Here is a 21,578-nt window from a genome sequence, read left to right as displayed (position 1 = left end):
GCTCCCATTGACCTCCCGCTGTGTGGATGGCGCAAAAACGCAATTTAAGATATGTTGACTTCAGGTACATAATTAGCATAGTTGGAGTTGTGTATCTTAGGTTGACCTTCCCCTTTACTGTAGACCTTGTCCCAGAGGGGTAGCCATGTTAGTCTGTATCTTGTAAAAAAAGAGTAGTCCAATGACACCTTACGATGTGTCTACATGACATCTTTAGCTCGAAATAAACTATGCAATTTACTATGCAAATTGTACTATGCAAATTGTGTAGCTTATTTCAATGCTATTTTGAAATAGCTTATTTTGTAATTTGGCACTGTCTACACAGCGCCAAATTTCAAAATAACTTGCTATTCCAAAATGCCCCTTAACCCTTGTGGAACGAGGGTTACTGGCACGTCGGAATAAGCTGCCCATTATTTTGAACACTGTTATGAAATAATGGGCTGCTTCGGTAGACGTGGAATAGCTATTTCGGGTTACTTCCAGTATCCTGATACCCACGAAAACTCGTAATACTATATATATATTTTTGATAGTCTCTAAGGTACCACGGGACTCATCTTTATTTTCCTCCTTCAGACTCCTGTTCCCGCTCTATTCCCACAAGCCACAGCAAACTAACCTTCCTATCTCTCATGGGGAAGAGGCAAAATCTGCAACTTTATTAGAAGGGACAGTCCCTAACCTCTGGATGTGAGTCAGGCTCTCTCGGGACAACTGTACTATTAATAACTCTGGTATTTTTTAAATAGATGAGCTTTTAATACTGTAAAAAGAAAGGGAAACATACCATTCCTATCATGTGGAGATCTGCATCCATTCACCTTTGTCACCATTCCCCCTTTTTCTGCCCCTTCACATTCATATCTAAATTATAAATGCTAAAATAGCAGATTCAAACTTATAACTTCTCCTTTGAGAGGTGTCCCTGGGGGTGCTCCACAGTAGGTGCTGGTGCATCCCAGCACCTCTAGATGGATTTTTGCTAGCAGTGCATTGGGGTTGTCCATGAGCGGCGTGCAGTGTACATGGGCCCCTGGTGCCATCGCACATGTGTGGCCCTCCTCCCTTCAGTTCCTTTCTACCCTCCCTGGCTTCAGATGGAACTCTGCTGTGCTCTTGCTCTTTGACTCTTCTATAAACAAGTTCTAGTTAGATAGTTAGTTTAAACTTAAGTTCTTAGTTCGTAGTGTTAGTTTATAATTACAAAAAACCCCAACCCCTCCATTCGCAGTCAACACTCTCTGAATACCACCGTGGCATGGGATCACCCGGCTTTAAACGCTGTGTACTCTGCAACGACGCAATGCCATCCTCAGATGGCCATGACAAATGTGTTAAGTGCCTGGGGCACTCACATTCCCAACAAGACTGTCCACATTGCACAAAGCTCAAAGTGCGTACTCACAAGGACAGAGAGCTCCACCTCAAAATGCTCCTTATGGATAAGGGTAAGCACCTTCTTCTGACCCTAGCTCGGGGCAGAATAATGCAGCAAAAAGGGATAAATCCCCCAAGCCTGCAAAGAGACCGGCAAACTCACTGTCACAACATTTGCCTAAGCAGTGCTCTGCAAGCAAACAATTGGATTATTTCGATAAACACCGCCTAAGCACATTTGACCGCCCAGGTACCTTAGGTGAGCAGCACACTAAATACAAAAAAGCTACAAAGACCACCCTTACAGAGGCAACAGGCCACACCATGCCTGCCTCAGCTAACACGGTACCGAACACAGCACCGCTTACCTCCATACCAGCTTCAGCAGAGCCTCAGGCGCTGGACATGGTACCGCAGCAGCTGACGGGGCAACCACACAGCACTGCCCCTGCCCCTCCCCCTCCCCCTCCCTTTATCAGGGGCAACCCCTCATGCTGCAAGCTCTGCTACTACGGCAGCTCAGGAATTACTCTCAGCAGCAGCACAGCTTCCACGCCACACACTCCCATCATGACTTACATGGTGCACAAAGATCTGACAATATCTTCTACACTCCATTCACCAATTTTGAGTGAAGATAAACACCCTCACTCTCCATTCTCTGATTATTCAGAATCACCCTCCCCCGATCAATGGAAGGGGAAGATGACTTAGCTGTTTTTTGACCTCAGTTATCCCCACACACAGAGGGGTCAGGAATATCATTTAAACGGGCTCAGCCAGATCTTATCAGAGCACGAATGGCTCACTGAGCTCCATATCCCTGGATACCACTGCCAATGCCTTACCTCTCAAATTGGCAACTGGAACCAATGACCTCAGCAACACAGAAAGAGACCACTTAAAACCAAACACATAGTAAGACTGTGCTCTCCCCTGACCCAGTCACCCCAAATTAATATGGGGAGAAATGATACTGAAGGGCAAAACTCCCCAAATTCAACTTCTGCAATTTTACTCCATATGAACTCAATGTCTGACACAGATGAGGCGATCATACCACCGTCTTCTAATAACACAGAGGACGTTTCATCCTTCCAAGACCTTTTCAAAAGAGTTGCAACTGACTTAAATATTCCCATGGAGGAGGTGCAGGACTCCCATCATTAACTCATAAACATCCTCCAGGCGACTCCATCTGCAAAAATTTCATTACCAATCAATCCAGCCATACTCGAACTGACAAAAACCTTGTGGAAAAACCTGTTTCAATTCCTGTAAAAAGGCAGACCGAAAATACTGTGTCCCTCCCAAAAGCTCTGAATTCCTTTTCACACATCCACTGCCCAACTCCCTCATAGTGGACGCTGCCTAGCAGAGAAATAAACAACAGAACCACTCTACTCCATCTGAGAAGAACAATAAAATACTTGATTCATTAAGCAAAAAGGTATACACCTCAGCTACGCTCCAAATGAGAGTAGCAAACTACGCCAAGTTACTCAGCAAATACTTCAACAATTATGCAAAGATAAATACCTTTTTTGAGGCTATTCCTGACAACAAAAAGGCACATTTCAGAGCGATCGTCTTTGAACGCCAAACAGTATTGCATATAGCTTTACAAGCTGCCCTTCACGTGGCAGATACGGCTACAAGAACAACAGCCACGGCAGTGATCATGCGAAGAGCCTCATGGTTCAGCTCGTTTGCTTTTCCCCACTAGTTCCAACCATCAATGGAAGATCTGTTGTTCAAGAGCGAGAAGCTTTTCTCGGCAAAAAATAATGTAGTCCTACACTCAGTGAAAGACTCCAGGGAGATACTACGTTCACTGGGAATCCAGACTCCTGCAACAAGAACAAGACAATACAGGTATCAGCCTTACCAGAGACCAAGGTACCCACAAGCTACATATCACTACCAAAGACAAGATCACCCACCATACACACCATACACCCACCCATCACACTACGAGGATGAAACAGACAACAAAGACAGAGTTCCCAAAACAACAACCCCAGGTGCCCATCCCAACCAAATAAGCAAATTCGAACCAGCTGTTGAGAGACTAAAAACCACATCGCCTACCCCAGAGCTTCAGTATGTAACCAATCCATTTCACTATTGCCTGCTACCATTTCTCCAAGAATGGCAAGCCATTACATCTGACAAGTGAGTGATACAAACTATCCCTTTCCTTTCTCTCCCCCACCCCACCCACCCACCTCATCCCTCTTCAGGGACCCCTCTCACGAGACCATATTACAACAAGAGGTGGATCACCTGCTGCAACTAGGAGCCATAGAACCAGTAACCCTGGAATTCCACAGAACCGGTTTTTACTCTCACTATTTTCACATAGAAAAGAAAACGGGTGGGTAGAGACTGATTCTTGACCTGAGACCACTAAACAAATACATAAAAAGACAGAGATTCAAAATGGTCACACTGGCCACCATTATCTTAGCTCTGGAGCTTAGTAACTGGATTCTGTGTCTCAACTTACAGGATGCATACTTCCAAGTATCCATACGACCGGCTCACAGACGTTTTCTCCATTTTACCCTAGGTGCATGACATTACCAATATACGGTCCTACCCTTCGGATTCTCCACGGCACCCAATGTTTTTTCCAAAATGTTAGCAGTGGTCGCTGTTCATCTCAGGAAATGTGGAGCCACTATCTACCCATACTTAGACAACTGCCTTCTCAAAGCAAGAACCAGAGACGATTCCCATCACCACACTCACATGGTCCTAAGCTGTTTCCACTCTAGGACTTCTGGTAAACCACAGCAAGTCAATCCTCACGTCTACCCAATTCATCCAATTTATTGGTGCCCATCTCAATTCCATCACAGCCAAAGCCTCTCTATCCGCCGACAGATTGATCTGCATCAGCCAATTAGCACGTTTCCTCCATGAGATGCCATCGGTCATGGCTCACTACTTTCTACAACTTCTAGATCACATGGCATCATGCAACCCCGTAGTTCCCAATGCACAACTATTTTTGAGATGTCTCCAAGGCTGGCTTTGACACAAATACAAGTCACATGTACACCGGATGACCAGAATATTATCACTTCCACACACAGTGAAGATGTCATTACAATGGTAGACAAAACCATCCAACCTCTGTCCAGGCATACCCTTTCAAAGCCCAGAACCCACAGTAGTCATCACCACAGACGCCTCTCTCACTGGATGGGGAGCACATATGAAAGGACTGACAGCACAAGGCCTTGGACCTCAGCGGAATGCACTCTACACATCAAGGTCCTCGAACTCAGAGCGGTACAACTAGCATGTAAAAAATTACTTCCCCATACCATGGGAATTCATATCAGAATATATATGGACAATATGGCATGCATGTTCTACATAAACAGGCAAAGAGGTGCTTAGTCACAAGCGCACTCTGGAACTGGTGCCTGGCCTGAGACATCCACATAAGTGCATACCACCTCCCTGGGGCCATCAATATGACAGCAGATGCCCTCAGCAGAGTTCTACCCCCAGATCATGAGTGGGAGCTTAACTATACAGCTCTGAGGAACATATTCAAATGATGGGGTTATCCCCACATAGACCTATTCACCACCAAGGCCAACAAAAAGTGCCTAATGTATTAGTCCAGAGTGGGCCTAGGGAAGCAATCCCTCGGGGATGCTCTCATCCTCAAATGGGGCGCATCCTTACTTGATGTGTTCCCCTCCTTTCCCCTCCTCAACAGAATCTTCATAAAGACACAGAGAGACAAAGCAAAACTCATCCTCATAGCACCTTGTTGACCTTGACAACCATGGTTTCCCCTCCTAAACAGGATGGCCCAATACCACCCAATCATACTCCCATGCACTCCAAAAATACTATACCAATGTGGAATTATGTCTTCTCACCCTCAGTTCCCGACTCTCCACCTCAAGGCGTGGTACTTCGATGGTTCACGAGCATAGAACTGCAGTGTTCACAGCAGGTGCGCAACATCCTTTTACACAACAGGGTCTGTGACAAGAAAAACATACATTAATAAATGGACCTGCTTCACACACGGGGTGGCCTCCCGCAATATACCACCACAGGATGCTCCGCTCCCCGTGATCTTAGACTACCCACTGCATCTTAAACAAGAGCAACTCTCCCTGAGCTCAAAGTCCACTTGGCAGCAATAACAACCTTCTACATGCCAGTGGATGACACTACAGTGTTCACATGCCCAATAACTAAACGATTCCTAAAAGGCCTACAGGTGGCACCATCTACACATGGTGCTAACAATGCTGACAAAACCACCATTTAAACTGATGGCCACATGTTCTTTACACCACCTAACCTTAAAGACCGCTTTCCTAGTGGCAATACCAGCACATAGAGTGGGCGAGATGGCTGCCCTAATGGCTGACCCATCTTTTACCATCCTTTTCAAGGACAAAGTCTCCCTGCGACTGCACCCCAAGTTCTTACCTAAGGTCCGCTCTTCCTTCCACCTTAACCAAACTATACATTTACCTGTATTCTTCCCAAAGCCTCACGCCAATGCGTTTGAAGCACAAATGCACATCCTAGATGTCAGAAGGGTGCTCTCTTTCTACATCCATAGGATGAAACATTTCAGATCATCTCCACAACTTTTCATTTCCATTGCAGATCATAACAAAGGAAGTCAAATATCGTCACAAAGATTATCACACTAGATCTCTGATTGCATTGCTACATGCTACTCACTTAACAACTTACCACCACCTACCTCAATCCAAGCACACTCGACAAGAGCGGTTGCAACGTTGGTCACTTACCTAAGGAAAATCCCCATTGATGACATATGTTCAGCAGCCACATGGACAACAGAGCACACCTTTGCAAGACATTACGCACCTGCCTCCGGGCCTCTCCATTATACTAGACTAGTAAAAGCTGTACTACAAACAGCATACTTACCTGAAGTCCCTGCCTCTGTAACATGTATTGCTTTGTAGTCACCTACTGTGGAGCACCCCCAGGGATGTTTCTTGAAGAAGAAGAAGAAGTTACTCACCTTCCTGTAACTGACGTTCTTCAAGATGAGCATCCCTGGGGGTGCTCCCCTACCCTCCCTTCCTCCCCTCTACTTCAGAAAATGGCAGTACTATGACACAGACCATTCTTTCGCTGGGTTCTGGATAGAGAAGGAACTGAAGGGAGGGGAGAGCCGAGCATGCATGATGGCACTGGGGGGCCTGCAAACACTGCGCATGCACGGCCCCAATGCACTGCTAGCAAAAATCCATCTAGAAGTGCTGGGACGCACCACCACCTACTGTGGAGCACCCTCAGGGACTCTCATCTTAAAGAACATCAGTTACAGGAAGGTGAGTAACCTCCTCTTGCTCTCCTCCCAGTTGTTTAATCTTTAACTCTTGCTGCTGCTGGCTCTTACAGTTAAGTCGCAAGGGTGCACCTCAGAATGTATTAGGACACCACATTCACAAAATAGTAATTTTAGTGAAGGAAGTAGCAGGAGACTCATTTGCTCTTTCTTGTAGTCTCACTTTATTTTTCAGCCCCCTCTGAAAATGTTACAGAGACCTAAGCTTTTCCCTCACCCCCACAGGTGTGACTGCATCTTGGGAAGGCATACTAAAGTACAGCTAAAAATAGCAGCAAAGACATACTGGTATGGACTCCCATGTGGGCTACAAACACAAGCACAGGCAACTGGTGCTTGTGGGGGGAGGAGGGAGTGTGCAGGGAGGGCCACCAAGAAGAACAGGGAGCGGTCATGAGGAGGCACACCATTAAGCAATTCAAATTTTGGTGGAGCACAGGGAGGCAGTGCACCTCCCATGTGCATAGCCAGAATCCTGGGCAGGCTCCTATAATCTGTGTTGAAGTGTGCGGTGCCATTTCTTCATTGTCATTTTTAGCTGCACTAACTGGCAGCCTACCTGAGCTGATGTCACACTCCTACTACAGGGGTGATGTAACCATAGACGCTCCACTGTGCAAAATATACTTTCACTTTAAGTATCCCACTTTCATGTGTTTAATTGCAGAGAGGTGATATTTCGATACAACTTCAGGGAAGATTTTATCTTTTGGTTAGGGTGGAGTGTGGGGGTCAAGGGAATGAGCTCATGTCCTTGTGAGCACCAGGGAGAGTTTTCAAAAATTTTCCACTGCTAACGCTGATTCATCTCAACCAGTGCTGGTATTTCTAGTGAAGATGGCTGCTTTGGCTGCCTGCCTACTGCAGCTACAATCACTAACACCAGCGTAGCTCAATCACTGTTAGCATCAGTGGGAAAGTTTTGAAAATTCCTCTGATGTAGGCAGGTTAAAGTACCCATTAGGAGGAAGAAGGAAGTCACCACAATTAAGTTATACTATAGTTACATAAATCTGAATGAGTAGAGGAGGACAGCCAATATTTGGTGTTTGTGAATTTAATTATATTTTGTGCATAATCATTTTAATCGTTTCTCTTGTTTATGTGACTCTCCCATTAGAGGCCCACTCAGACCTAATTTCTAGGCCTGACCCAGATTGAGCCTGCAAAGGTTGAGTTATTTTTTGACCGAACCCCAATCTTTCTCCTGAACCTGAGTCACTGCTGCCTTCTGCCTATGGGCCAGTGCAGCAGCTTCATGACTTGCGCCTGCCATCCGCTGCCCATAGCTGCGCCCGCAGCCAGCAGGACCAGGGCACCTACCCACCACCCCAGAAGTAGCAGACCCAGCCTGCACCAAGCTACACCCCTGTGCCTTCTGGGGTCTGCCTAAGGGAGGGGAAAAAACCAGTGCAGGCACAGACAAAAAGACAGCTTTGTTTTCCACCCCGATTCATTATCCAAGAATGATGAAAAAAACAAATCCCAGGAACAAGTAACAGCCTGCCAGTGACATACACAAACACAACTGCAGTTTCTTTTCTTTCACTTATGATCTCACTGTCCAATGCTAGCAGACATAATAGTTTTTACTATGATGGAGTTAGGCAAGACTAACTGCAGGTGGTTGACATCACCCACCTATGGCCACAAGTAACACAAGCACTCTCAACCTACACAGGTTCTGCTGTTCCTCTGTAGGTTAGCAATAGGCACACTGTAACCCAGGAGACCTCTGAGTGTCTCCCTGGAACATCCAGCTCTCCGTTCATTACACTATTCATAGATTCACTGCTCCCAAAGAAGCAGTTCACACAAGCTTAAAAGCTCCACCTCAGATCACCATGTGGTTCAACACAAAGCACTTACATATGATTATAGTGAAAACAGACAAAAGTTTAATAAGGAGATTCAAGTGGAAGTATTGGAAACAAATGGTTATATAGAAAATAAAAGCAGAAGAGCTATTCTAGATCCTAGACTTAATTAAGAAGCTATCTTCAAATCTAAGTATTGCTCATCCTAAGATCCTTACAGCATTTTACAGATAGACCTGGCTGTGATCCCTCTTTCCTGAGACAAAAGATGCTGCCAGCTTGTCTCCTAAGTAAAAGCACCCTGGGCATTCATTTGTAAATCCAGATATATAAAAAATAGTACTTTGATCTTTAGTCAAACTGGATACTCTCCGAGGGTATGTCTACACTACAGCGCTAATTCGAACTAACTTAGTTCGAATTAGTTAATTCGAACTAAGCTAATTCGAACTAACGCATCTAGAACTAAAAACTAGTTTGAATTAGCGTTTTGCTAATTCAAATTAGCGTGTCCACATTAAGTGGACCCTGAACCGGGCTTAAGCATGGCCGGAAGCAGTGCTGGCAGGGCATCAGAGGAGGACTTAGAGCGTTGAGATGCTGTCTCAGGCTAGCCGAGGGGTGTGCTTAAAAGGTCCCGACCCCCACCCCGGACAGACAGTTCTCAGGGGTGCCCCCTTGCAAAGCAGTCCTGGCTTGGATTGCCCGGAGTACCCACACTGGGCACATCACAACACTCGGCCATCAGACCGGCTGCACTTGCCGCAGGCTGCCATCTGGGGAGAGGGGGCAATTGGGGGGCTGCAGGAGAGCTTCCACCCCCAGAAGCCCGCAGAGCCAGCCCAGTCCTCCCCATCGGGGGCGCGTACCCCATTCCTCCCTCACCTCCTTCCACTTACCCTTCCCTAGCCCCTCTTCTTGATGTACAAAATAAAGGACAATTGTGTTCAAAAATGGAATCTGTCTTTATTGAACACAACTGGGGGAGACTGGGAAAAGGAGGTGGGAGAGGGGAGGGCAACTACAATGATCAGGGGTTGGGAACAGGTCCCATATGAAGAGAGGCTAAAGAGACTGGGACTTTTCAGCTTAGAAAAGAGGAGACGGAAGGGGGACAGGATAGAGGTCTTTAAAAGCAGGAGTTGGGTGGAGAGGGTGCATACAGAAAAGTTCTTCATCAGTTCCCATAAAGAAGGACTAGAGGACACCAAAGGAAAGGAATGGGTAGCAGGCTTCAAACTAGTAACAGAAAGTTGTTCTTCACAAAGCAAAGAGTCAACCTGTGGAACTCCTTGCTGCAGGAGGCTGTGAAGGCTACAACTAGAACAGAGTTTAAAGGGAAGTGAGATCAAGTCATGGAGGTTGGGTCCATGGAGTGGTATTAGCCAGGGGGTAGGAGTGGTGTCCCTGCCCAAGGTTTGTGGAAGGCTGGAGAGGGATGGCACGAGACAAATGGCTTGGTCACTGTCTTCGGTCCATCCCCTCCAGGGTCCCTAGGGTTGGCCGCTGTCGGCAGACAGGCTACTGGGCTAGATGGACCTTTGGTCTGACCCAGGACGGCCATTGTAAGCTCAGGGCTCAGGGTCCGGGGTCTCAATGGACCACCTTGATTTTCATCCCAACCTGCTCCTGGGTGGCCAGGCTGGCAGCTCTCCTGCCCTAGCCGGCCACTTTCCTGTGCCTAGTGCGGAGGTCGTGGATGAGGTCCACGATGTCCGCACTAGCCCAGGAAGGTGCCCGCCTCTTGCGGTCCCGGGCAAGCTCCCGGGAGCTGCCAGCCTGGTCCCGGGAAGAGGGGGAGGGCTGGGGGGCATCGGGTGGGTGGCTCGATCCGTGCCAGGTACAGGGTCTGCTGGCTAGGTGCTGGCAGGCTTGCACCTGGCATGGGCACCGTAGCCAGCCCGTGCCCCTTTAAGGGGTCCAGGGCCGGGAGGGGGGTAGACGAGTTTCCCTGGTGTTGGCCAGAGTGGCCACCAGGGAAAGATGGGGAGGGCTAGCCTCCCACTAGTTCGAATTAAGGGGCTACACACCCCTTAATTCGAACTAGCTAGTTCGAACTAGGCTTAATCCTCGTGGAATGAGGATTACCTAGTTCGAACTAAATGCTCTGTTAGTTCGAATTAAATTCGAACTAACGGAGCGCTAGTGTAGCGCCTATGAAAGTTAATTCGAAATAACATCCGTTAGTTCGAACTAAGTTTGTAGTGTAGACATACCCCTACTGTTTGTTCCTTTCTGTAGGTATTGCCATTTATTGTTAATTTTGCACTCTTGATTAGTTTGTGGCTCAGAAAGCAAATATTATTAAGTCAAGGACACACAATTCCCAGACAGGGATGTTAATGTCTGGTATCTCCTGTGTTAAAGGAATTTGTGTAGCATATCACATCCTGGTTACTTACCTCAGGTCCAAAGGCTTTAATAACATAATTTCCAGTATAGATACATAAAGCCTTAAATACTACCTGAACAATAGATTTAAAAATTATTATAATGACCACTGGGCTACTTGCCACCCTTTGGAGAACTAATATGCATACATAGGGTGACCAGATGATTTCAAAAAATACTGAACACACTTGATCTCAGATGGGGGGTGGGGACCAGCTGAGAGAGGAGAGGGGCTGGCCGGGGGAGATCGAGGGGAGGGGGGAGAGAGGGGACGACCCGCGGGAAGCAGGACTGGCGGGGGGAGGGGTTGGAGGGAGCGGGGCTAGCCAGGGGAGATCGGGGGGGGGGGGGGCACAGCTGGCAGGAATCAGAGCTGGCCGGGGGGCAGGGAACTGGCTGGCGGGGAGCGGGGCTGGCCCAGGTGCATGCAGATCCTGGGTGCTGCCCGTCCCGCGCATGGTCCCAGCAGTGCGCACAAGCGACTCCGGCCCCGGGGATTCCATCCCTCCCCGCCCCCCCCCCCCCACGCCTCTCCAATCACCCCTCCTCTCTACTGTGTGGTTGCGTACTGCTCAACTGGTAGACATGCTCACGCAGTGTGAGTGTGTCTACCAGCCAGGCGGTACAAACTATCTACTGATACTCATGATAATAATAAAACTTACTTAATTAGAAAATACCGGACATTTGTATGTCCAGTATTTTCTCAATTTGTTTCCCAGACAGAAAACTCAAATACCAGACTATCCAGTTCAAAACCAGACACCTGGCAACCCTATGCATACACCTGTGTCAGGGCTGTTCCTCACTCTGGCATTCTGAGTGTAGAAGATGAGGGCCTGCAAGAGAGCTTAAAAACCTTGCCTCTAAAGGCAATGGTTACCAAAACTTCCCAGAGTCACAGATTCCCTGGCTCTGAGAAACAAACAAACAAACAAGCTGATACCATCAAGTGATTTTATCCCTAAAACCAGGGGTGAACACTTGAACCCACTCCTAGGGGTACGCAAGCTCTTTTGCTCAAAAAGAGCTTGAAAAAAGAAAAGAGAAAAACAAGCTGCAGTCTTTGGTAGCTGACCTCTCAGTCTGAGGCATTCAGCTACACACAGACAGACAAAACTTCCAGGACACAAGAATTAAATCATCACCTTAAAAAACTGATTTTTTTAAATTACAAAACAAAAGATAAATTTGATAAAGCATACTTGGTTGCTGGAAGTGGTGTGTCTAAACTACATGACTCCATCGACGGAGCCATGTAGATGAGTTTACTCGACAAAGGGAAATGAAGCAGCGATTTAAATAATCGCCGCTTCATTTATATCAAAATGGCCGCCGCGCTGTGCCGATCAGCTGATTGTCAGCACAGCGCGGTAGTCTAGATGGGGATCTGCCAACCCCAGAACCCTTTGTCATCAGATCCTGTAAGCCTCGTTTCACGAAGCATAAAGGATCTGCTGACAAAGGGTTCTGGAGTCGGCAGATCCCCATCTAGACTACCGCGCTGTGCTGACAATCAGCTGATCGGCACAGCGCGGCGGCCATTTTGATGTAAATGAAGTGGCGATTATTTAAATCGCCGCTTCGTTTCCCTTTGCTGAGTAAACTCATCTACATGGTTCTGTCGACGGAGCCATGTAGTCTAGACACACCCTTACAGAGCAACTAAGGAAAACAAATTAAAACACAGAGAAAAGTCTCTGGGCCCAGTGCTAGATGGTAAATGGGGATGGAAAGCATAGATTCACACAGAGCAGTTCAAAGCAAACCACAAAATAAAAAAAATTACCCTGAACGCGACTAGATTCACTTTTCCCTTTACTTACTTCCAATTTTCTCTTTGTTCAGTCCACTCCCATGTCCCAAATTCCTTTGAGACATGGTAGTCCTGCCTGGGTTTAAATCATTCGGTGTCTCTCAACTGCTGTTTTTTCTCTCCCACACAAAGAAAGCAGGTAAGGAATCTATATCCAATTCAAATTTCATCCCTCTATCTCAATTGGTTCTCCTGGCCACCTGACCAACACTTTTGCTAGCTACCTGAGTTCAACCCCTTAGTCACTGGATGCTGGTCAGCACTCCTCCTGTTTATGACAATCTCAGTCACAGAATGCCTGTAAAACCTATACCCCGGCTGTGACCTCTGCCAGTTGGCATCAAGGGATCTGTGATGTCATAATTGTAACTGCTATCAAATTTGTTCCGTTTCAGTTTAGTTTAATGCTGTAATTGTAGTGGTGAGCAGAAGGGAGAAAGTGGAAGGAAGTGTGAAGTGAAGGATTGTGGAGCATAAGCATGTGGCAGCAGGAGGAAACCAAGTCACTAAGCAGAATGAAAAGCATGGAGAACAGAAGAGGTCAGACAGTGAGTTGCTATGCTGTTTGAAAAATGGAGAGGAAGGAGCTTAGACTCTACATATATGTTGCACATTTTGCATTAGAAAAATATGACAGAAGGAAGGAATGGTATATGGGGTCCTTCCTCCAGTAGTTCCATTCTGTTATCAGACTAGCTGTGACTGAAAGTCATTCGTATCTTTAAAAGAGCTACTCACATGTGGTAGGAGGAAAGCAGGACTGTACTAATAAGAATAAGTTTTGTAAGTGGATAGTGAGGTTATACCACCTTTCTTTGAGCATCCTCAGTAACTTTTGGGTCTGGCCCTGTTGTTAATAGTAGAAAAGGTTTGCCAGTAAGGCTACATTGACTTACGTTTCAGTGGAGATGCAGCTTATACCATCAAAACAGCACTTTTGCAGATAGCTTATATTGCAACAAAATAAGCAATACTAAGAAGCACATTTTGCCAACATAACCACATCTGCACTGAAATTTTGTGATGTGGAAACTTCCTTCTAAGAAAATATCCACCCACTGTGCAAAGTAAGTGACTGGGTATTTTCCTAGAAGGAAGTTTCCACATCATAAATGTTCCAGTGTAGATGTGGTTATGTTGGCAAAATGTGCTTCTTAATATTGCTTATTTTGATGCAATATAAGCTCTATCTGCAAAAGTGCTGTTTTGATGGCTGCATCTCTACTAGAATGTATGTCAGTGTAGCCATACTGGCAAACCTTTTCTACTGTAGAAAGAAGGCCTGACCCAAAAGTTACTGAATATGCTCAAAAAAGGCGGTATAACTTCACTATCCACTTAGAAACCTTGTTCTTATTGTAACTGTCCTGTTTTCCTCCTACCACATGTGAGTAGCTCTTTAAGCCCTGGTTTACACTAGGGTTTTATTTCAAAATAATCCCCCTTAGGTTGAATTTTTAAGCAGATCGTCGTCCACACTAACAAGCCTTTTATTTTGAAATAAGGGGCTGCTTATTTTGAAATCTATACTCCTGCTTTTCTCAGGAAATCAAGCTAATTTTGAAATACTTATTTTGAAATCGTGTTAGTGTGGACACTCTGGTGCTGCTATTTCAAAATAACTTCTCTCCAGAGTGACTCAAATTAATTACTCCCCAGTGCTTCCTAGGGCTCTAAGTTGAGGTAGTGCATCCAAACTCACATTAGTCCTGCCTCTGCCTAATTTCAAGGCTTCCCCATAGTGGGGACATGCAATTTCGAGTTTGTAAAATCGGGAGTCATTAAGTCAAATTTAGTTATTTCAAAATAGTTTCCTAGTGTAGACATAGCTTTAAAATCATCTGAGTAAAACAGGCTGGATTTGGCCCCAAGACTAAGTCACATGATAATGTGGCAATAGACAAATTGCTGTAACTGACTTAATCAGCCTTCAGATCATGACATCCAGCTGCTTGGAAATCAAATCTTTGATTTCCAAATGTTAGCTTTAATGTGCATTTGTGCACACACATATAATGTTTTCACTTTAGAGTCACTGTATTCTTATGGGGTTTAGACCCTAGCAAGCTTATTTTTCTATTAAAATGAAATATAATTCAGCCCTGGGGCTTCTGGGCAGTTAGTAGCTGTGAATCCACTTTCCTCTCAGCTAATAGTGCACTTTTAACAGATTACAGCCCGAGGAGCAGGGGGAAGAATGCTGTAGGACAGGCATGTCAAACTCGAAGCCTACTGAGGGCTGCACAAATGAAAACTGATAGCTTTCAGGGCCACCTGGGATTCCCAAAACCATCAACCAACACCGGTCGCCAGTCACAAGGCAACCCTAGGGCCACCAAAGAAAATGTACTTTGTTGGAAAGTCATAGTTATTTATTATTATAGATTATGTTTTAGGTATATTTTATAATATTACAATAATTTGATGTGTAAAATTGTTATTTTCTCCGATTAAATAATTTTTTAATTTAATTTTACATAATTTTAAAATTAATTTTACATAATTTGTAATTTAAATATAAATGTAAGGTACTTTTAAATTTTGTATATGATACATAACTTGTTTCATTGAAATAAAAAAAGAGTATAGACCATGGTTAATCAAATAGAATAGGCTTCTGTGAAAATTTCAGATACTTTGTGAGTTTGAGATTTTGCATAAAGATATAATTACTCATGCAATTGCAAAAGATTGACATATTCATTGATATAAAATTAATATATATTCTGTGATTTTATTTGGGAAAAAATAAATAAATAAACAAATTATTAACAAAATATCCTCACCTCTCCCCCAGAACCAGTCACTCCCATATCCCCATTCTAACCCAATCTCCCTCCACTCCCCCAGAGCCAGGCCCTCCCAACCGAATGCCTCCCTCCCTCCCCCATAGTCAGGCACTCCCAGCCCCCCACCTCACGCCTCCCTCCTCTCCCAAAGCCAGACCCTCCCAACCTAATGCCTTCCCTCTCCCCCAGAGCCAAGCTCTCTCAGGACCCCTTTCCCCCCCAAACTAATAGTTGGGTCCCAGAGTCAACGTTGCCGCCTGAGGCGCTGAGGTGGCAGTGAGCGCCTGCTGGAGCACGCAGCCGGCTGTAAGCGCGTGTGCAGAGCAGCTCGGCCGGCCGTGAGCATTCCCTCGGCCATGTGCTCTGAGCGGCCAGCGGGCCGCACTTTATTCTTTTATAAAAATGTCCTGGGGGGGCCACAAAAAATTTCGATCTGGCCATATGCGGCCCTCCAAATGCTAGTTTGAGATGCCTGCTGTAGGAGAAGGTAGTCAGCCAAGCGAAGACTCCACAAAACATTTTCTAAATCCTAGAGTAACAAAGAAACTGCTAGCACCAGAAGGGGCTGATGGTGGAATTTTCATATCAAAGATAGCCTAGAGATAGCTTAGAGCACTACTGTGCAAAAATAAGCTATTCAAAATGTGAGGTCCAGAAGTGATTACTTGAGGGAATTAATTTTTGAGACACCAAAATGTAAGTGTAAGTATAAATGGAAATACACACATATTTTGGAAGTGTAAGATAGAGACTTCATAGTAAAGGCTGCATTGAAAGTTCTTTTGTATAGCTTCTTTTGACCCCTTCCAATTTCTCTAACTTTTGATCTAAGTGTACAATTTGTTTGAAATTTTCTGTGTGTAGTGTAAATTAGGAGTCTTTTTTCCAAAAAATACTGTAACTTTAAAACTGTATGATATTTTCTAATCACAGATCAGTTAATCAGAAATTAGCAAGATTTAAACTTCCACTGCAGCATCTCAAGATTTTTGTTTGTTTGTTTTCTCAACAAGACACACCTTTAAATCCCCTTATTGACACTTGAATAGTTTGGTCTACACAGCATACTTTGTAAAATCACTACCTTTACATTCCTACTCTTCCAGGGGGGAGAGGGAATACAAAAAATCTTTTAACAATCAGTATGGTTGTTTTATAACTCAAAAACACAGAATGACTTGAAGATATTAAATATGGAGGCAAGCTCCTTTGTAGGTGTTAATGACACTAAATAATAATTTCCAAAATGTTTATACAGACTTCAACATTACAAATACACATGCATGTTAAAAAGACAATACTGATCCTTCATTTACTCAGATTCAGGGCTCTTTGTTTCCTAGGTAACACTTTATTACACTAGTTTAACTTTTTAACAAATGAAAGCAAAGGGCTTGTCAACATGGCAAGTTGACATTTGTTAAAAGTTAAGAGTCTAGTGCAGTGGTTCCCAAACTTTTCCGCATCACGCCCCCTTTTTGATTTTTGAGAAACCCTCACGCCCCCCCTCCCAAAAAAATAGCAGCAAAACTTGGGGTGGGATTGACGGGGGTGTGTGTGGCAGGGTGGCCTCGCCCCCCCCTGGAATTTCTTCACGCCCCCCCAGGGGGGCACGCCCCCCCCCAGTTTGGGAGCCCATGGTCTAGTGTAATCACATGATGACTCCAGGAAACAGGGTCCTAAGAATGAGCATGCAGTGCTTATCCTTCACCTTGCCCTGGTAGTTATGTAGTTGGAAGGCCTGTGAGGAATACAAATGAGTTTGATCCATAAAAGCCTCTAGCCCTGAATCAAGAGTTCCAATTTCCCTGGTGCAAGGCAGAGTTTCTAGAGGGGAGGCTAACACAGCAGAACTCTAAGAAATCAGTAAAAATAAAATTAAAAGTTAGGAAGATTAAAGAATTTACTTGGGGATAAACGGCTGCGTCTAGACTGGCATGATTTTCCACAAATGCTTTTAATGGAAAAGTTTTCCGTTAAAAGCATTTTTGGAAAAGAGCATCTAGATTGGCACGGACACTTTTCCACAAAAGCACTTTTTGTGGAAAAGCGTCTGTGCCAATCTAGACGCGCTTCCCGCAAAAAAGCCTCGATTGCCATTTTTGCGATCGCGTTTTTTTTTTGCGGAAAACAAATCTCAGCTGTCTACACTGGCCCTTTTGTGCAAAAGCTTTGCGCAAAAGGGACTTTTGCCTGAACGGAAGCAGAATAGTATTTCCGCAAAAAGCACTGATTTCTTACAGTAGGAAGTCAGTGCTTTTGCGGAAATTCAAGCGGCCAGTGTAGACAGCTGGCAAGTTTTTCCGGAAAAGCGGCTGATTTTCCGGAAGAACTGGCCAGTGTAGACATAGCCTTAGAAATTATGAATGAAATTGTCTAGCTTTTCCCAATTTGTTACTTGAGAGGCAGAGCTGGGGGACATCTCTACCTCCAAATATTTATTATTTAGCATTTGTGGTAGATAGGACCAAAGTATAAAAACTGAATACAAAGAGAATTCTGTGGATACAGACATAATTCTACTAGACACAAGCACCTCAAGGGATTTAGATAACGTTCTGGTAAGCCTGGTGTACGTGCAGGTATTGCTTCAATCATAATTCACTTACTTCCTTTTGGATTTGTTAGATTTGAAGGACATTACCACATTTTTGCAAGAAAAATAAGTTCTTAATATCAACATCAGCATCTCTCTTGCCTTGAACCTCTTTTTACACACAACTCTTCTCAAAATATGTATTTTTTTCTAGTATTCAAGGGGAAGGAAGGTCAGTTGGTAATGTTGTGTTTTTGTTTTGTTTTTGTTTAGGACAGATATAAATAGCTCAATCTTAACACATATTTTGTATAATTTACAAAGTTGTAAATTATATGCCTTTGATATCATAAGTGTGAGATGACTTGTTTTTATTAGCATGAGAGCAAGATGTTAAGTGACTTGCTGAAGGTCACACTGTAAGTCATTGCCATTCTGAGTCAGGAATGAGAACACTGATCTCTTAACCACCAGAACTCGTGCTTCTCTAAGATTGCAGTATATTTTGCATTCTTTATTTCACTTACTTGCAAAGATTAAAGAGTTCAGGATTTCATATATCCCTGGCCACAGATGAGAGTACTATAAGCACAAAAATCAATGAATCAGTGCAATATTCTGCTGTTTGTGCCTCTAGTGTTATCAACTGTTACCTAGGAAACAACCCAGAAACTGCGTAAATGAAGGAGCAGAATTGTCTTTTTAACATGCATGTGAATTTTTAATTTTCAAGTCTGTATAAAATTTTAAAGTGATTATTTAGTGTTGTTAACACCTACAAAGAAGCTTGCAATCGCATTAGTATCTTCAAGTCATTCCATGTTTCTAAAATGTAAAACTACCCTGCTGATTGCTAAATGATTTTTTGTGGCATTCCCTCTTCTCCCTGGAAGAATAAGGATTTAAACCTAGTGTCTTGGCTGGATACTTATTTGGGTAATAATATTTGGTTAACCTTAGATTCCTTCTGTCTAAACTAATACGTCCGAGTGTGGGCAGGACCAACCAGGCAGTTCTTCCCCTGCCTCTTATATGCATTACCTACGCATTCATGGTTGTAAAGCTTGAAGACATGAACCTAGTGTAACTGCTGCAAAATTGTCTGCAGAGAGCTTGAAATATTAGCTCTAAGAAGCACAAACTGTCGTATTCATCTCAATGGAGTGTTAGTGCCAAGATTCACTGTTCTTGTTCCCTGTCAGCACAACTCATCAGAAGACAGTCAGTACAGAGAAAGAGTACAGTTAAACTGATCCATGCATTCACACAGATAAACTCCAGAAACTGGGGTGCTAAGGAGCCTCTTTATCTCTTGGGGAAGGGAGGAAGTAGCTTCTGCTGCCACCAATGCTGCTAGGGAGAGGTAGCGGGCTGTGCACCTACTATGGGGAACAAAATGGGCTCTATACCATTGACCACCATTGCCATTCCAAGGGGCAAACCTGGAGTGTGTATATATATGTATGTGGTCACATAGTGAAAAACAAGAGAGACCCCACATAATGGTGTGCTTAAGACCTCCAACAGCTGTCATCATAATTAGGACCCTAACAAATTTACAGCCATGAAAAACATGTCACGGAGTATGAAGTCTGGTCTTTTGTGTGCTTTTACGCTATCCTATTCTATACAGATTTCACAGGAGGGAGGGAAAAGGGGAAACTAATATTTCTCAGACTAGGAGGTTCTGACCCAAAAGGAAGTTGCAGGGGTGTTGTAAGGATATTATGGGTAGCCATCCTTACATCTGCACTGCCTTCAGAGGTGGGTGCCTGGAGAGTGGCAGCTGCTGACCAAGGGTCCAACTCTGAAGGCAGTAGAGCAGAAATAATGGTGGCAATTCCATACCATGCTCCCAGTCAGCAGCCTCCGATCTCTAGTTGCCCAGCTCTGAAGGCAGCACCACTGACAGCTGGAGTGCAGAAGTAAGAGTAGTAGTATCACAATCCCCACTACAATAATCTTGCAACCCTTCCACAACTCCTTTTTGGGTCAGGATCTTACAGTTACAATACAGTGAAATTTCAGATTTAAATACCGTAGCTGAAATAATGAAGTTCATTATTTTTAAATTCCCATGACCGTGAAATTGACCAAAGCGGACCATAAGTTTTGTAGGACCTTAATCATAGACTTCTTGATGACTACAAAAATTTATTTTTTCATGCTCAGGAATGTCTGATTCCCTGAGTTTGTAGAGAAAAAGAGCACAGATACTAATTCTTTCCCCTTCTCCTGCCTAAGGGCCTGTCTATACTAGATAAGAAGGAAGAAAGAAATTTTCCACCATTGTACTACTGCTAGTATGTTCCATCTATAGTAGCATTATTGTAGACCAGTAGTCACCAACCAGTAGATTGGGATCTACTGGTAGATCTTGGAGCCTCTGACAGGTGATCCTGACTGGTTTGGCCACTATCAAGTATGGGCACTTCAGCTGCTCCTTCCTTCCCACTGCTGCACATCTCCTGCCCTTTGCCTTGGAACTGTTCCCCCAGGAGCCTCCTGCTTGCTGTGCAATGGAAAAAGAGGAGGGTTCTGATGTCAAGGGGCCCCCTTCTCTCACCCTGTATCCTATCTCTACAGAGCAGAGAAGGGGGCACAACAGGAGTAGAGATAGAGCAAGTTTGTTAGCTGCTTTTGGAGTGGTGCAGGGCCAGGGCAGGGATGAGCCTGCCTTAGCACCATTCCACCACCACCACCCAGGAGCCACCTGAGGTAATCAGTGCCCAGCTGCAGCCCACATCCCAAACCCTTATGCAAGTCATGAACCCCTTCCTGCACCCCAAACCTCTGCTCTAGCCACGAGCAACCCTGCATCCAAATGCCCTTCCAGAGTCTGCACCAAAAACTCCTCCAGCACCCCGATTGCCTGCCCCAAGCTCAGCTCAGAGCCCCTCTCACACTCCAAATCCTTTAGGTCAAGACCAGAGCCTGCACCCCAACCCTCTGCCTCAGCCTGGTGAAAGTGAAGGAGGATGGGGGGAGGGAGAGAGAAGGGGCAGAAAGGAGGCAGGGCAAACGTTTTTGGGTTTGAAGTAGCTCTTGGATGGCACTTAAATTCAAAAAGTGATCTTGTGCTTAAAAAGGTGGAGACCACTGTTGTAGACATTTCAGACAGTTGCTAATATTTTTGTCCCTGGTCTATTGTGTTAGCAAAGGCACACTAACATGGATTTTACAGAGGCCTGATCTTAATTGATGGTAAATCCCTTTGTCCCAGAAGATGGTATGCCTAGAAACTACCGTATCTAATCACCAGCGGATTTCTCAACCCCAGTGAAAACACAGACTCGTGTTTAAAATTTATGAATATATTGTGAAGTGCAACAAGTAAAATATAAAACAAAACAATGGCCAAGGATTATAACACTGAATATAACCACCCCTCACCCACAGATGTAACAGAAGATAGTACAGATAAAACCAAACAGCAGAATACTATACTCTGTCCGAGGCTTGTTGATGCTGAAGC

At 44.7% G+C, this 21,578-nt stretch overlaps 1 long non-coding RNA gene across 1 annotated transcript; it reads right to left on the bottom strand.

The window, feature by feature from the left end:
* Nucleotides 1–1,815: 1,815 nt before the first annotated feature.
* On the bottom strand, nucleotides 1,816–13,028 carry LOC112546551 (uncharacterized). The gene is made up of 3 exons (XR_003090271.2): nucleotides 12,789–13,028; nucleotides 5,289–5,394; nucleotides 1,816–3,233 (listed from the first exon to the last, which is right to left on the bottom strand). It is a non-coding gene; the product is annotated as an uncharacterized LOC112546551 (long non-coding RNA).
* Nucleotides 13,029–21,578: the final 8,550 nt, after the last annotated feature.

The sequence above is a fragment of the Pelodiscus sinensis genome, chromosome 1 (assembly GCF_049634645.1).
Source record: "Pelodiscus sinensis isolate JC-2024 chromosome 1, ASM4963464v1, whole genome shotgun sequence".
NCBI classification, from domain to species: domain Eukaryota; kingdom Metazoa; phylum Chordata; order Testudines; family Trionychidae; genus Pelodiscus; species Pelodiscus sinensis.
The sequence above is the reverse complement of the archived record's forward strand: the minus strand, read 5'-3'. Positions and strand labels throughout refer to the sequence as shown.